This window comes from Apostichopus japonicus, chromosome 4, assembly GCF_037975245.1.
Source record: "Apostichopus japonicus isolate 1M-3 chromosome 4, ASM3797524v1, whole genome shotgun sequence".
NCBI classification, from domain to species: Eukaryota; Metazoa; Echinodermata; class Holothuroidea; order Aspidochirotida; family Stichopodidae; genus Apostichopus; species Apostichopus japonicus.
This window is the reverse complement of record NC_092564.1, coordinates 25174966-25192117: the sequence shown is the minus strand read 5'-3', so window position 1 is coordinate 25192117 and position 17152 is coordinate 25174966. Positions and strand designations below refer to the sequence as shown.

The following is a 17152-nucleotide window of genomic DNA, read 5'->3' as shown; positions in this document are numbered from 1 at the left end:
AATTTCCACTCGCTCCAATTTTATCGCTAGTAAATGTTGAATAGATTATCCTGCCCGCGTGGATTATACCCTTACAATAACAAAGTTAATTAAATATTTATCGTTTGGTTGAAATAATCTATCAAAACAGTTCAAAGTCGAAAACACCCCAAGATTTGTTTTCATTTTCTCTTTTATACCGATAACTGATACCCATAATTAATAAATTTCTAGCGCATGGATGTGATTTGATAAACTAATCATCAGCTAAAAGGTGACATTAAAAAATATCACATCTTTTAAAAACACAATGTATGTATTTTTTGAAGAAGTAGCTCGCGGCTCCAAGTCCGCGCACATCCTGCAAAAAGATTCGGCAATAACTCGACGTTTTTGCCTAAACTCCTTCGTTTTTTTTTTCTTTTCTCAAAGTAACTGCACGTTACCTGGGTAAAAAAAATATATATAAATAATAAAAAAAAGGAGGGGAAAATTATTAGAAAATCGCCAAAGAAATTGAAGAAAATCACCCGGAAATTAACGACTGATCGTCAATTCCTGATTTTATCCCCTATAGAAAATACTCGCCGCTCAATTTAAAACGTTGTGTTTTGAAGACAATAATCAATAAAGTTGGGCTTCTTTCTGTTATTCGAGATGAGTATTATTTGAAAATTTGTCTCCAATTAATTTCCATGGAATTTTCTAGCGAGTGGTTTGGGGAAAAGGGAGAAGAAGAAATAAGAAGAAAATTATGACATGACTTCTCTCATGAGTGCAGAATGAACGTGTTTCTAGGCTACACACAACCGCTGTTTAAACATTCGATTTTTTCTTTCGGCCTTTGGTTTTCCACTTCTTCTTCTTCTTCTTTTTCTCTTTAGTCTAACTGATAAGATTTACCTAAAATGTCTTATTGAGTTTTTTTTTTTTGGCAGAGGAGAGGATGCGTTCGATACAGGGAATACCCTCGGGAGGATATATAGATCTAGTGTTGTTTTCCCTTGGTTTCGGGAGGAGAAATGAATTTCGTAATATCGTCGCTTAATTATTGCACGACTTTGCCGGTAATCTTAAAATGGCAAAAAAGGGTTGTGTTAAGCCCGAGGGTGAAGGAGGGTGTTTAAACAGCTAAACGGGGAGAGAACGTAGTCATTAAACCCTTTAAGAACTCATCCTGATCTTTTAATTGAATTTTTCAGCCATTTCTAATAAAATACCCATCTCTTCTATCTTTGACTGTTCCAAAAGAGGAGAAGAAAGTTAGTTTCTTATAGCAAGATATTGAGTTAAAAACCCGTCCCTCGAGGGTCTAGTCTCGTTCATGTTATTCCTAAAGATTTTCTATAAAAACCTGATAATCTTAACGGAATTATAATAAGTTGATTTCTTTTAAGTATGATATGATAAAAGCACGGATTGTCTATACAAAGATAATAAGTCTCTGTATATATATATATATATATATATATATATATATATATATATATATATATATATATACACTCGAGAGAAGAGGCACAATATGACTTCTTGGAGATGTTGATTATATTATGGTGATATGAAAACGGAATAAGTATATTTGTTTAGGGCGTATATATATAGCGATAAAGTATACATAGGAAAAGTAGCATTCTGGTGAATAGTATAGGCCACGACCTAAGTTATAGCCTAACGTTTAATTAGGCTATATATGTTGATGATTGTCGCTATGTTCATTTATAGGCCTACTATATAGAGAATTAGAATTTGTGATTTAATTCATTAAATTTCAGAGTTTATGCTTTTATTTGTAACTAATGACTAATGTTTTGATTTGCAATCTCTCCATTGTTTTAATCAGGAAATTTAATCTCTATTTTCTTGTTTTATTTGGCTTTATTATAATTCTAAGTAATATACAAAGATGTTATATGATTACTACGCAAAAATAATTGAAAATTAAAATGTCAAATTGTTGAATTTAATAAATGAGAACTTTATTTAATTTAATTAGCTTAACTCGTTAAGTTCTTAAGCAATGGCTAATTAATTCATATTTCATCAGTTTGAATACTGACATAAAAGTGAAGAAACAAGTTGCAGAACGATCATCTTAGAAACAGAAAGTTTTGTGGTTTATTTTTGTAATAAGGGTTAACTTAACATGTATAATATATATATATATATATATATATATATTTACTGTAATCCGGTTTTCTGTCTGTTCTGATCACTTCTGAACTTTGTCGGCCTTTTTTCTTTCTATTTTTATAATTTTTTTGTCAACCGGCTCCCTTTTCATACCCTCTGAGTTAAATTTGTTCAAGTGTAATGCCTTCTCCCACCCCCCCCCCTTTTTTTATATCTCAACTTGTAAAGTGATAACGAACTGTTGGATACACACAAACAATATAATAAAAGAGAGAAAAAAGAGAGAGAAACTTATAAACATTAAAACAAGGTCTCTTATAATAGCTCTATTGATTTTATCTACCATTTTGATTAAAATGGTAAACGCTTTTAGTGGAATGATCACCCCACGAGACCCGAAGAAGCATATCGGGACAGGTAGTACCATAATTGGCCACCAAATCGTCCAGTATCAGTTTCTGGAGTAAATTGGAATGGGGCTTGATCGGGGCTTTAATTCCCCTTCATTGGGGATGGCTTCATCAAGTCAGAAATTGTTTCGCTTCAACAGTTTTAACTTGAAGAGTGTTTCGGAGAGTCTGTAACTTGACGCTTAAAAGGACCCATCGGTACACCTTGAAATTATCCGTGACCGGGTAGGTATAAACCGTCGGTGTTTAGAGAGATATTTATACAAAGAAGAGAAGATAGCTAGAAAAGTAACAAGTTACTCCTAAATTTGTGGAAATCATCACGGTGAAATATCAATGAGGCGGAAGAGGAGATGTCTTCCCAAGGGGGGTGGGGATGTATTGATGCCTTCAGCATCTGAACCTAGGGAGAAAGAGAGATGGGAGTCCAACAGGTGATAACGTGATGGCATGATGCTGCTGAGTAATACTCGACGAAATGTAAGCTAAAAGAAGAAGAAGCTAAAAGAAGCTATACACGCCCTGTTGTATACTTCTTGTTTGAGGTGATTTATGGTCATTCCGCTTCACTTGAGGTCACGTGATAGGTTTAAGCCTATGCACTACTAAACTGAACGTATAGGCTATATCAGAACAACAATGATTCAAGATTGCTCTTGCGTTTATATACAATAAGCTGAGGGACAGAAGGACAACATGCACACCCTATCTTTCACCTATGCACAAAATATCTGGATTTCCTTATATACCAATGGAAAGAAATGTTTCCACAAATGAATGTCTGTCAAACTCGCTTAGGAAAGCCTATATATATCTCTGGTTTAAAGCTTTATTGGTCCCTGGTTTTAAGCTTTATTGGACCCTGGTTTAAAGCTTGTTGATCCCTAGTTTAAAGCTTTATTGGTCCCTGGTTTAATGCTTTATTGGTTCCTAGCTTAAAGCTTGATTTAACCCTGGTTTAAAGCCTCCTGGTCCCTGGTTGAGATGTCCCGAAGAACACACAGAAAGTTCTGATCTTTTACCGTTTTTTAAACAATATTTCATATATTTGTTTATTCTTCTTACTTTAGAATTCTTGAATTTATTATTACCTCAATGATTTTTCAAGACAAGCCTTTTGCCGAAAAGTTCTTGTTTGGGATGAATTTATGAATATACCTTATAAGTATAGGATATCGCTTATACTTAATCCTAAGCATAAACTCCCCATGCAGTATGTTAATGAGCCGTTGAAACTTCTACCCCGTCTAAATAAAGTACCGTACCATACCCTTCTTTCAAATAGATTTTGTATATTTTCTTGTCCAACAAGGTTTATATTGTAATGTTAGGTGTTTGCATAATTCATAAAATACCTTTCTTTTTAATGGTATGTACAGAAATACCGTAATAAATGCATAGGGGGAAAACAACAACGCTCTTCATTTTTCAAGTTTTGTACATGTAAACAAACAGAATATTTACAATCATTTACATAATTCAGTAGGATACTTCGTAAGTAGTTCTTCCTTTAAAGCGGGCTACCGTATGCGTTACAGAAAAAAAAGAAATGACATATGACTTTATACTGAGAAAACACATAACCAAATATCGGTTAACTTCAGATTCCCGTATATGTAAAACTTACGTGTAATGATGTATTTCTCCTTATCAAATGTTGCAGCTCTTTTACAGTTACCTTCTCGAATTTAACTCCTAATCAAATAAAATTAAAATGCCAAAAATTGCTAGATATTTCCAAAAGTACTTTTCTGGTTATTGTTAACCCTCCATACACCCTACCCACCCCCACCCCACCCCACTCCCGCCAATTTACTTCCAGACATTGAGGGAAAATAATTGTCTCAGCCAGGAAGCATATATACTTTCATCAGAGTGGTAGCGAAATGCATGTTGAGGTAGGAGAAAGTGTGACCATTATCTGCGGACAATCTAGCGTATTTTGGACCAATTCTATTGACCTTTAACGCATGCTACAACAGAAGCATTAATAGATATATAGAAGTCCATTGTTGTCGTGGTGGTCTCTGGGTATATTTCTTTAATATTTTTCGGGGGTCGGTTTCAGCTTTGCTTCTAACGGGTTAGGTTTGTTTAACTTTCTACTCAGACTGACTCAGTTGAATTGTGTTCATAAGAGCCCTTGTAAACCCGTCAAATCTTAGCTAGAGGGTGCATAAAATCTCACAAGCTAAGGTAACACTCGACTCCAAATTTCAAATGATTGTCAATTTTTAACGGCTTAAAAGATATTTGCTCGATACTAAATTTAGAAAAGATAAAAAAATGATAATAATATGCCAGAGATAGATATTTTAACTAAACCAATTGTATAAAGAGTTATCACAGAAGTGTTTATACGCTAATAGTAGACTGCCAATCACTCTTAAGAACTTTTAAAGTTGTTTTTATTTGAAAAACATGTGACACTGAAGGGAATTTATTGAGGTTGTGTCGCCATCTTGGTACCTTCAAGCGAATATAGATGCACTTTACCCCACTCTCATTCAAAAAGGGAAAAAAAAAATATGTTTGTGAAATTCGAGAATTTGTCTCATCTTTTGTAGCCTATTTTAATTTCACTCTAGCATTAGTTTAAGTATAATTATAGCATTATAACCTGCTTTATGTAGCTATATCTTGACATAAGGAGATTTCAAAATCTCATTTGTGGAAAAGCAGCCCCTCCCCACCCCCTCTCCCTCCCCTTCCCCCTTGTGACCCCACTTCACCCTTCACCATACACTTCACACCTTTAACCAGCAATATTCTCATCCTATCACATGTATTGATTCTGGTATGGATTCAATGTTATTACACGGATTTACACATCACGGAGTGATGAACTATAAATAGAGGATTATAATCATGTAATGGTTTCCGAGTATAATCATTTTACTCCCATCAACTCCAACCAAAAAGCTTGACTGGCTTTATACCTGTGACACTGACCGGTGATGACATATATATTGATCTTACGTGGGACAGAGCGTAACAACGGGGGGGGGGGGGGGGATGGGGGAAAATTCAGACTTACTTCCTGGTGTCTTAAATTTATAATGCACGCACGTAAACTTTTATACACTGGCCACATTTAAGCTTGGCACAAGTTTCGTTAAAAATAATGGAAATGGTAGCACCATTTTGCATGTAATCCCCATTACAACGATTTCAGAAAGGGGAGGGAAACCCCTCCCCGCAATCCCCTTCCCTTGGATCCCAGACGCCGGCCTGGGATTTGGACCCCTCCCCCACCCTTAAAACAAGACAATCGAACTCTGGCTACGGGCCTGCCGTAGAGCAATGACCTAACATATGATGTATTTATGTTTAACATTGACACTCAAAAATGTGTGACAGGTTAAATATGTGTTTTTAACCTTTATCAGCATGTTTGGAATAGTCATTTGAGAACACGTGACAGTTTCTGAGACGACAAACTTGACGACAAGTGGATATATATATGATATATATTAAAAGTCACTTTCATAAATCTGCATTGACAGTTACAGGCTATCATTCCATATACTGTGTTCGTACGTTATGCTGTTTAGACCTTTATATACGCTTGTTTGATAACTGTGGCAAGGAAGAACATACTTTAATTGATCAGAAGGTCAAAGGCTGTACGAGGAAAATGAAAAAAACTTCGTTTATTTGAGAATGAGACGAAAATGATAGTCATTCTCAATTCCAAAAGAACGTTTCGTAAAAGAACGTTTCGTAAAAGAACGTTTCGTAAAAGAACGTTTCGTAAAAGAACGTTGCGTCAAAGAATGTTGCGTCAAAGAACGTTTCGTAAAAGAACGTTCATAAAAGAACGTTTCGTAAAAGAATGTTTCGTAAAAAAACGTTTCGTAAAAGAACGTGTCGTAAAAGAACGTTGCGTCAAAGAACGTTGCGTCACAGAACGTTTGCGTAAAAGGCGTTGCATGAACTATTCTTGCGTAGTCTGGACTCATCTTGTATACAATAATTAGTTAACAATGTTAGAAATACAAACTTGCTCATGAATAGTTTAGCGCGAACTGTATGAAAAACACTTAATATAAACTATAACACTAATTTCAGTTTTAACAGTATCTTCAAATTTAAAAAAAACAATGGGTAAACATTAATAAAAGAATGGGTTTGAAAAGGGTTGGTGAAGTCATAATTAACGTTATCTATAAATAAACCATGAGGATAACCTTGCAATACAAACTAAATAGGCAGGAGCATGTTTCGTATACACTGCTGTTGTGTTGTCGTTCTGTTTTAGACGAGTCGTTGGCTGCTATGTTAGTTCTTAGTCACACCAATTGCTTTCTTGTGTACAGGTGAGGCTATCTAGTATACAGGTGGCGCTATCTTATCTAGAGGTGGCGCTATCTTGTTTATCTTGTCGATCAATCAAAGCAATAATTGTCCAATATACGGGATATGAGATTTTTTCTTTATTAAAGTTTATCATTTTTATATAAATAGGACACCCTGTTGTATTCCTTTGTTTTCTACACATCATGACGTCATGACGTAATTCCAAAATTAAAATTGATTTTGATATATTTAATTTTTCCGACCGTCGAACACGCTCCACACGCTTCAAAGCCTGGTATGTTCTTTACCTATATATATTCACATACGCCTGTGAGCTCCAGACATCAGACAACCGAGTAAATTTCCGTAAGCAACTAAGAAAACCTATGTTTCCGCCCAACAACATTCTCAACTAATTTTGATACCAAAACTAAAGCATTTTTGCCTCAGAAATTGATGAATAAATCCATATTAAAAACAAAAAAACTTCTCTCCAGGTGAAGTATCTAAATAAGACTTCTGATTAATGAGTAATCATGCATTTAAACAATCAATTAATCAATCGTTAAGTTAAGTCAACACATGTGTGTACACAGGAGAAAGAGAGTCAATACTTCACGGCGGATTTTGAAGGTAAAAGTGATCGATGGTTAAAGATGCCATGGTTACCTTCAAGAGGTCGTATTGGTAGATATGTGAATCGAATTTGGACAACACGTTACCGATATAGCGGGGTATGGACGATGAGTGTGGCCTAAATGTAATCAGAATTTATTACCTTTAAGTTGATTTATTTTGTACATTCTCAAAAATTATTGAATTTAACGCCCTCTCCCACCCGACCCACACCCATATAGTGGGATACCCCACATAGAGTTGGTATTAATCCGGTCGGGTTTTTCTTCCACAGGAAAATTGCCGCAAAGAAGAACATCTTTTTCGTTTTTTTTTTTTTTTTTTGAGTCTTGGGTGTCATAATAACATAAGTAATATCATTCAGATTACTTTGCATATACCAATCTGGGCTGAAGTGGTTTAATATGGTGAAACCAATCGGTATGCGAGAAAAAATATTTTATATACACAGTATACTATGTTAGTACGGAATTTTCGGCTTTTACCATAACCAGTTTGTGGAAATTAAACGTGTCTCTTAATTTCTTTGAACCAAAGGATTCATGCAACATTTTTTCTTATCCCTAAATATCATTTTTAATAAGGTACCGTATATACACAGGCGATATTAACTTAGCTAAAGGCTGCTGAAGTTAGAAATTACTGTTAACTTTCGGTACGGACAAATAAGATGGTTATCCGACCCCAACCCCTTCCCCTTTCGTAGCTGATGTGCGCATGCGTACTGTAAACGTACATCGCGCGTGCATAATGTGTGTATATTGCAGTTACAACCATAACGAGATTGGTTAACTAATTATAGACGCTGTGCGATAAACGTATTAAGTTACAAAGATTTCACCACTAATGAATTAATAACCCGGAAAAAGTGTAAATTTGTGTGAATATATGTATATATCTATATGACCTTTCTACTTTCAGTATGAAAATCTCGTTAATATTTATTCAGCGATACTTCTGAAAATCATAAAACACAATTAAATACCCTCTGAACTAATTGAAGGTTTCTGTGTTATTTTATTATTTTTTTATTTTCTCATGAATCTGTTTGTCTTAATAAACAAAATTGGCTTAAATCTGTCCTTTTTTTGTGACTGAAACGGTAAAAAAAAAAAAAAAATCAAGGAAAAAAGGAACAAAAAATCGTCGTTGGTTAAACTGGTATATATTTGAATGACTTCGTCAAGGTTGCACATGTCTTAACGCCTTTCACGTTAGATCTCTGCAGTGACTGCATTGTTACGACAGTCAACTGCGATAATTCCTCACTTCTTTTTATTAAAGTTTATTACGTGTACCTAATCAGTGGAAACATGCTTAAAATGAACGGTTGAGCAATTATTATACTTTGCAGCTGAAAGAGATCGTGGCTGATAGATTGGCCAAAGAAACAAGGTTTAAAAAGCAGCAAATAGAATTCCACTCTTGTTTAAATAAATTAAAGTATTAAATAGATTAATGGCGCAAATCTCACGTGGCATTTTTTTAAATACACGTCGAGTTTTAAGAAGTGTGCAAATATAAATTGTGATAGAGAACTCGCTGCTTCACTGCGGAGAAAGCACTGGGAGCTAGTAAAAACGTCTGGAAACAGGCAAAATAATAGAGGGGGCTCTCCAATATTCGGTTTAACAGCAATATCTCTCGTAAATAGCTACGTATATTTTTGTTAAAGTGAAATGCATAGCTACACAAGTAACTCTTTCAAGGGGGATCTGAGGGTAACGATCTGGGGGTAAGGGGTCTGAGGTTGAGATTGGATAAATTTGTTTCATTTTCATACGCAAGGCTTTATGATGGGTTTTCATAAAAAAAAAATTAAAAAAAAAAGACCTAAGTGGGCCTGAAATCGTCAGGTTATTAAAAAAAAAATTCTCTTTCGAGCTTTCATATTTTTTAACGAGTACAATACGTATCACTCCATTCCATAAATCAAACTTATTCCAAATTTACATGGATTTTTACAATTATTTTGCCCCCACCCCCTAGTTATGTTTTATAATATTCTTAATGATTCAAGTTAAATTCATAAGCGTATGAGAATATATATATTAAAATGAACGGTTGTGCAAGTTTACTCTTCAGCTGAAAGAGATCGTGGCTGATAGATTGGCCAAAAAACAAGGTTTAAAACAGCAAATAGAATTCCAAGAATAAATAGAATAAATTACGGTATTAAATAGATTAATGGCGCAATTCTCACGTGGCAATTTTCAATACACGTCGAGTTTTAAGAAGTGTACAAATATAAATTGTGATAGAGAACTTGCTGCTTTACTGCGGAGAAAGAACTGCGATTAACGTCTGGAAACAGGCAAAATAATAAAGGGGGCTCTGCAATAATCGGTTAAACAGCCACGTCTCTCGTAAATAGCTTCCTATATATTTTCTAAGTGAGAGGCATAGCTACATAAGTCGCTCTGTTATATGAAAGGCGGTAAGTAGCGCGTAACGACCAATCATGTGTAGTGTCTTTTCCCTTTCCAGGGGGTCTGGGGGTAAGGGGTGAGTGGTATGGGGTGAGGGGTAAGGGGTCTGGGTTCAACGGGTCTGGGGTTGAGAGTGGATAAAGTTGTTAAAATTTCCTGCGCCAGGCTCCGATATCTTGGGTGACTTTGCATGAAAAAGGAAAAGGACCGAAAAAAAAAAATTTGTTTCGAGTTATTCATATTTTTTTGGACGATTACAATACGTACAACTCCATACCATAAATCAAACTTATTACAAGTTTGCATTCGTTTTTTTAATTTGTTCTCTATAGTATCACAACTTCAACCAGGGGATTCGAAAGTATATCGAGCCCCAGGACAATTATTTTGCCCCCCCCCTCCCCTCCTAGGTTTGAATACTTTTAAATTCAAGTTACATTCATACGCGTATGAGAATATATTACTATTTATACCATATTTGCCTGCCCTCTTTCAAATGACACGTGTTAAGGATACGTCATTAAGTCGGGAATAAGAAAGTCAAGTATTTTGTAGACCAGGCTCCCAGAACTCACACACGTGATCTTAGCCAAAAAGATTTAAAGTTGTCTTTACTTCCTTGCAGTTAATTTTTATTCTGTTTGATCAACTCTTTGTTTGCAATAGCATTGTATACGTACTGCCACTTTAATTTTACAGCTATAACCATTACAATTTTCCAGTAATAGAAACATGCGCTAAAACGAAATTTAATACACTGAACGACTATCATAAGTGATTAGATATAATTATGTACATCATAGTTAATTAATAATTAATCAATTATGTACATATAATTATGTACATAATTATGCATCGAAATCACGAGAAAACAGTCCACAGAAATATCAGTAACACCTAAACAGACAATGAATATGCAAATTAAAACGCTGTGCCGTATCCGATACAAAACGACCATAACATTGTACTTTCACAATCACCCCCCAAAAAGGGTGAAATAATGGGTGTCACGTTAGTCTTGGTCAAGACGTTTGTAATGTTCGTTTCTCTTGCGTATTTTTCTCTCTCACGAAGCTTCCACGATACCGGTTACATGTTTGCGCGATCGGTGGCGCTCGTCCGCTCCATTGTAGAAGCGTATTTCCATACACAGTTATAGTCTCTATGCATTGTATGGTATACCTACACAGCTGAGTTTATGGTGGCATACTCCTATTGGAGTCTATATCCATCCGCTCGATTGTTCTCCTTCAGGAAAAGTGCCAAAAAGCAACAGGAGAACATCTTTTGTGACCTGTTATCAATCATGATCTAGTTTTTTTGTGGCTTTTTTAGACCCCTTTAGGCCTCCCAGGAGCAGCGTAGGAAAATTGTTTACCACTGAGTGAAGAGGTTTGTTTACAAGTGACGAAAACTTCCGGCTCGGATAGCAAAAAATCTACGCGGTCATGATACGGAAAATTGATGGTGCCATGAACGGCCAACTTGTCAGCTATCCGGTGATGGGTAGCGTTTAGCTAGTGAAAACTTCTATCTAGACTTAAAGACCACATTACTTTTGTGATTTAGTGTGTAAGTCAATGGAGCTTTTAATTGGCGTATGCTACCTTATGTATGTTACGAGGGCGCTTGTCCACTAAATTAATTTAAGCTTGCCCGAGTATCTGTCCGTTACAAAAAGTATCGAAAAGAAACGAGGAAAACTGGGGGCGTACTATAAGCAAACACCACATAGCCAACATAAAGGTGCTTTCGGCTGGCCTATACTGAAGCAGTTGGTTATTATATTAATATATGAATATAGTATAATAGGGTCTTAACAACACTAGTGTCACGTACGTCACTACGCCCATCTATTAAGAGTTTCTTAAAGAACTCGACAAAATGGTTCAGTCGAAATTCTTTTACATTTAGTCGGGAAGGGTTAGACCACTCTTATGAGTGTACATCCACCTTTATCAACCTAAAAGAAACATTAAAGAGCAGCTTTAAAACACCCTTGCTTATTATAGACCTAATTATCTTTGTTGACCTCAACCGACATTTTGATCCACCAATCAAAAGAGTTCTTGTTCCCCGTAAGTAGGATCTACATTGCAGGTATCAACTTCAACCACGGATGCACGTTTTGACTTAACGTGTTTTACAATTTAGCGTTACACACACACGGTCACAACGCATCGCTTGTGCTTTCGTCAAGGAATACAAAGGGAAAGGGTGGAGAGTGGGGCAAACACATGTAATAACATAAATCATCTCACATATGTACATTAAAAGGGGTTCGAATCTCTACATATTTATTCATGCAATATTCAGTGCGTTAAAACAAAAGGCTCACTGGGTTTTATTGTTCGCTGTGTTTCTGCGATACATATTGTCAAACTTCGGTAAACGGATACATTTAAATACACAGATAGAACAATGCCAGTAAATCTTGCTTGCGTATCACGTGATGGCATCCAGCGTTAGTTTGTATTGATGGAATGACTCAATTCAACATTTGAACTCAAATTTGGGATCTATTCTTACCCACAGCATTTATAAGACTATTTCGTTGGGGATTTGAGAGCTAATTAATATGTCCTGTTCAAGATCTGAGAAAGGTTAATAATAGTATTGATAGCCCAAATTAGAATGCTTTCATCAGTTTTTAGGTTTAAAGTTTGAAAGAACCCCATTTTAAAATTCGTAACAAGACCTCAACCAACTAAGGTATGATTGGATTCTGCTTCTTGTAATTTGACCAGGGATTTGTACCACCGGTGCCACAAGCTGCCAAAAAGATGCTGGAGAAATGGGATGAAATGGCACTGGAAGATGTTATTCTCTTTGCTGATAAGATGAGATGTGTTTTGGAAACAGTTCTTACTGGAATACCTCAGTATCTTTCAACGGATAGAGTGATTATTTCCCTATAGTTATGTATGTAATTTAAGTGGATAATCAAGTAAGGTGGAATAGAATAAATATGGTCCTTGACACTGCTTTCAAGTGCTTTGCTTAGTTTGTATTGTTGTTTGGGAAGCCTGTCTGTTCCCAAAATATAACAAATTGCTTCCGAATATTGTTTGAAGGACTCATGGAGGAATTGTTCATCCACATGAATATGTCATAGAAATAATAAACAGTACAGTGTTATGAGGTTAATTACAGAGTTCCATTAGCAGGGTATGGCATAATGATAGCACCTCTCCACATATTATTTAACCGATCGTTTCACTGAATTCTGGAGAATCTACCATTATAACTGTTTTTGAAGTATTTGTTCTTTTAATTTGTTAAATAGTTCAGGACTTCAACAAATAAGAACATTAGTGGCATAGTTTTTAAAACATGTCTTGATTCAGAAACTTCTGCTCTTAATTAATTTGATTGAATTTATATCTTGGTATTATTCTTTGCCTTTCCTTCAGCTGAGGAATGGAACCTTGTCTTTCACCTCTTACCAGTTCTGTTTTGTTTCCAAAGTGGGAAGATAGACAAGTATACCTGGCTGGATTCAGTGCATGCAGAGGGGGGGGGGGGGGTAGGAAGCTTCCAAAAAGTGGGGGGCACAACATCAGAGGGGCACTCTCTCATTCCACAACCACCACTCGTGCCCCCAGTGCCCTCGGCTCCTACCCCCCCCCCGAGTGCATATGTGTTAATCCAATTGTGGTAAATGTGGAATAGTATTTGAGCAGTGCACAACGATAATGATTAAATATTAGATTTAACCATTTTTAATATAACTCATTCAGCAATGTCATCACGTATACGCAGTGATGACATATCTGGGTGAATGGGGTGGAATTTCTAAACCCTGTTGGAAAAAATAAGTAATACAAATTTCTTACCTCCAAGTTATTGTTCGTTAGTCTCCATGGCGGGTAGTTACGTAATATGAAGTCTTCGAATTCCATGAGAAGGGAATCCATTGATGGGCTTGACCCTGTTTCCATCTTTAGTTCGAAATAGCCATCAAACAATCGACGAAATAAAATAATCCAATCAGAAAATTCCCGCAGAGTCCTTGCCGTTCGTACAAAAAATATGAAGAAATGGGAAAAGATTTGGGTATATTTAATTAAGTTTTCTGTGATTGTAAATTGAGTCGTATACTTACGATAGGGTTAACCGCAGCATAGAGTTTAGAATTAACCTAACGTAGAAAACGTCACACGCGTAACATGTCGTTACATGGTAGGAATTCCCCTCACAAATAAATCGCATGAGTTAAAAGTTTAGGTTAAAATAATGTTCCACTTACACAAAATATCGATGAAATAAATCGCTCTACGCTCTCCCTTATTCGTAAAAAGAGAAATATCTTGAGCGAATCCGGTGGATTTACCAGAAGATCGTTCCTCTTCTTATTGCGTCCGACTGCCGACCGAGAGAGAGAAACTGATGGCGCACTTTCACAAAGATAATAAGATACTTTTTAAGGAAAAGTCGCCCAGAAAAGAACCTGGGCAAGAAAACCAAACTACCGAACGACTGATCCGCTCTCAACCCCAGTCCCCTTGCATCGGGACTGTGACTGTGTGATCATCGTCAGGTGTGTATCACCATTCCCTGAAAGAACAGATACTACACATGATCTTAGCCAAAATGCCGAGAAGCCTATTATAAGATAATAAGATTGCGCTCTATAACCCTTCAAGTCATTATCCTTTAGTCTGAAAAGTTGAGAAAACATTCAAGGTCTGCTTCAAAACTGTGGACTACACAGAAATAAAATAGGATGCTGTTATTAGAAGATGTTGTCCATCCTTGACCAACCTCATTTTCATTATCTCGTTCTCCTAATGTGAAGTGTAATGTAACAGTGACTGTTCCACAGATAAGCAGAAGTCTTGATTTTGTATTTTACCGAAGGTCATGAAGCTGTTGATCATGATTATAACGATGCAGAAAGTTGAGAAAATGTAAAACCTATTTTTCGGAAGCAACCAAAACCATTTCTAATTGATGATTTAAATTTGATTACTGAATAAAACACGTTTCCACATTCAGACCCACTTCTTTTAGGATTATCATGGTTTTCTCCTCATTTTTTATAACATCGTATTTAAGGCTGTTTTGGAAAGATGACATGAATTTCCCCTTTTCTTCAAATTTCAGGTTGTTACTAGTGTAGCAGAGTATAACACTTTCATACGAAGACCATCCATCCACAACCTTTTGTTCTGGCATTCGACTCGGAGCGGTATAAACCGAAGCAAGCACTTGTAATAATTCAACGGAAGCCCATCCCCCAGCATGAGCACTGTAACCACAGCTGTTGACTTATGTTGTCATTCTCGATATGCACTGGATATCGAGTACCAACATTAATGTTAGGGTACATGGGAGTTTATACAAGGTGAGATGTATGGTCATGGTTTTGTAAGAGGCAGTGGTCTCAGCTCCTTACTAGTTTTCGTGGTAGCAAAGTGATCAGAACAGTGTAACGATACTTTTGTTTTACTTCGATTATAGTTTTTTGTTGGTGATTAAACCATTGTCTAAAGGGTCTTTCTGGATCCATGTAATTTAATCTGAAAGAAACAAAATATCGAGAACAGGCATTAGTAACAAAATCTTAGAATTTATTTCTTCAAATATTATCAGTTCCCCTGGTTACACCGTCATTTAACCCCCTTCTCAAACACCCACACACCGATACTGTTGAATCCTAAGGCAGCGGGTTTCCACGTGACACACAGCACGCATCTTCTTTGTTATTTCCTGAACGTATTAATGCATGGAGCAACTCCCAGCTTTAAGCATATTTCGAAGTTTCCCACAATGGAATTACAGTACATACTTTTACACGTTGTAAAAATGTCGTTACACGGCATCCGTAGGGACATCGTTTTTTAGCCCAATTTCCATTTCAATCATGCCTTAAATCTGCTTTCCAAAGTTATCTTTTAGAATGGTTGTAATAATGATAACATCTAAAGACTTCTGAGTTGTATTTCTGTTTCGTGTGAAATTGTCTCACTGAGATATTAATGAATGAATTTCCCGTACGTTTTCACGGTAGGCCCCTCTGTTCAAGATCAATGGACGACTATAACATTAGGTCAAAATATTCCAATTCTGGTCCACCGTTTGCGACTTTTACAGAGACAAAGCCTCGCTACGTATCTACGGTGTCTTCTAAACGACATCAGCATAGACAATGTTTTACAGCATCGATAAGCTTTGGATATCTGATCTTGCTTAGGATTTCCTTGAATAATAGAATAGCTTATATATCTTTGAGGAAACAATTTTCACAGCTAAGTTCAATATCACTGTTGTATTAAAGCATTTCTTTTCTTAAAAAACAAAAAATATTATTTATAGACTTAGAAAATCATCAAATCTGAGCGCAAAATGGCTGTTTTCAAATTTTGGTCAGGATGCTTCGAATAGCATCTCCGAGCTCGGATAATTGTTTCTGTCATTACCATATATGGTATTCAACACTTTAGGATTCTGATGTTACCATAATTTATAACTGTTTTCCATGCCTAAACTTTGCTTTATAACGATAGTCTCCTGGAAACAGATGTTCATAAAAAAAAAGTTTGGATATCTGATCATTCTTCGATTTTCCTTCGCGCATTTCATGAATAATAATCTTTGAGGAAGCAAATGTCACAGTTATTGTTCTTAGAGTTGGTGAGGCGTTAACTTGTATATTACCTCTTTTCCTAGGAGTAAGAAATATTGTCCTAACCTGCTCCTTTTCTTGCCAGGAATGCGTGATTTCAAAGCAGTCAAATCAAACCCTTTGTTATTCATAAATGTTTTCCGCGTTTTGCAATGTTCCTCGGAAGTTGTAGCCTTTGCTCAGCGATTGACTTGTTCAATGTTTTAATCGTACTGTTTTTTATTAAAAAATGGATCGGAGTGTGATAAAATTCTGTCCGATACTGTTTGTTTTAACTGGCTGTGGAATATTAATATCTTTCATATGCGTCGAGCGCCCTCTTTCCCAAGCTTCACCAAACAACCAGTGACAATTTTGACAGGGTGTTGTCGGGCAAATGGGACTTCTCCGGAAATTAACAACTCGATTATTTTCACTTTTAGTCCTTAAAACGATCGTAAATTATCTTTAAGATATTCTTATGGAATGATTACCATCGAAAATTTCGGCCGAATCTTTCGTGGAACTCTATAAACTGAGGAATTTGTGCCAAAAAAGTAACATGTTTGGATTTCTTCTAGGCTTGAACGACAGAAAATATCTTTCTCGGGACGGTTCATTTCGAGCCTATAAATATTGACAAAACGCCGTTATCTTAG

At 36.1% G+C, this 17152-nt stretch overlaps 1 protein-coding gene across 1 annotated transcript in view; it reads right to left on the bottom strand.

Annotated features, from left to right (window-relative positions):
* LOC139966916 (uncharacterized) overlaps positions 1 to 14241 on the bottom strand; it is a 151081-nt gene extending 136840 nt beyond the window's left edge. The window contains exons 1-2 of the mRNA XM_071970398.1: positions 14136 to 14241; positions 13723 to 13897 (exon numbers count right to left, since the gene is read on the bottom strand). The gene's annotated coding sequence lies outside the window, so the exon portion shown is untranslated. The remainder of the gene's footprint in view (positions 1 to 13722; positions 13898 to 14135) is intronic.
* Positions 14242 to 17152: the final 2911 nt, after the last annotated feature.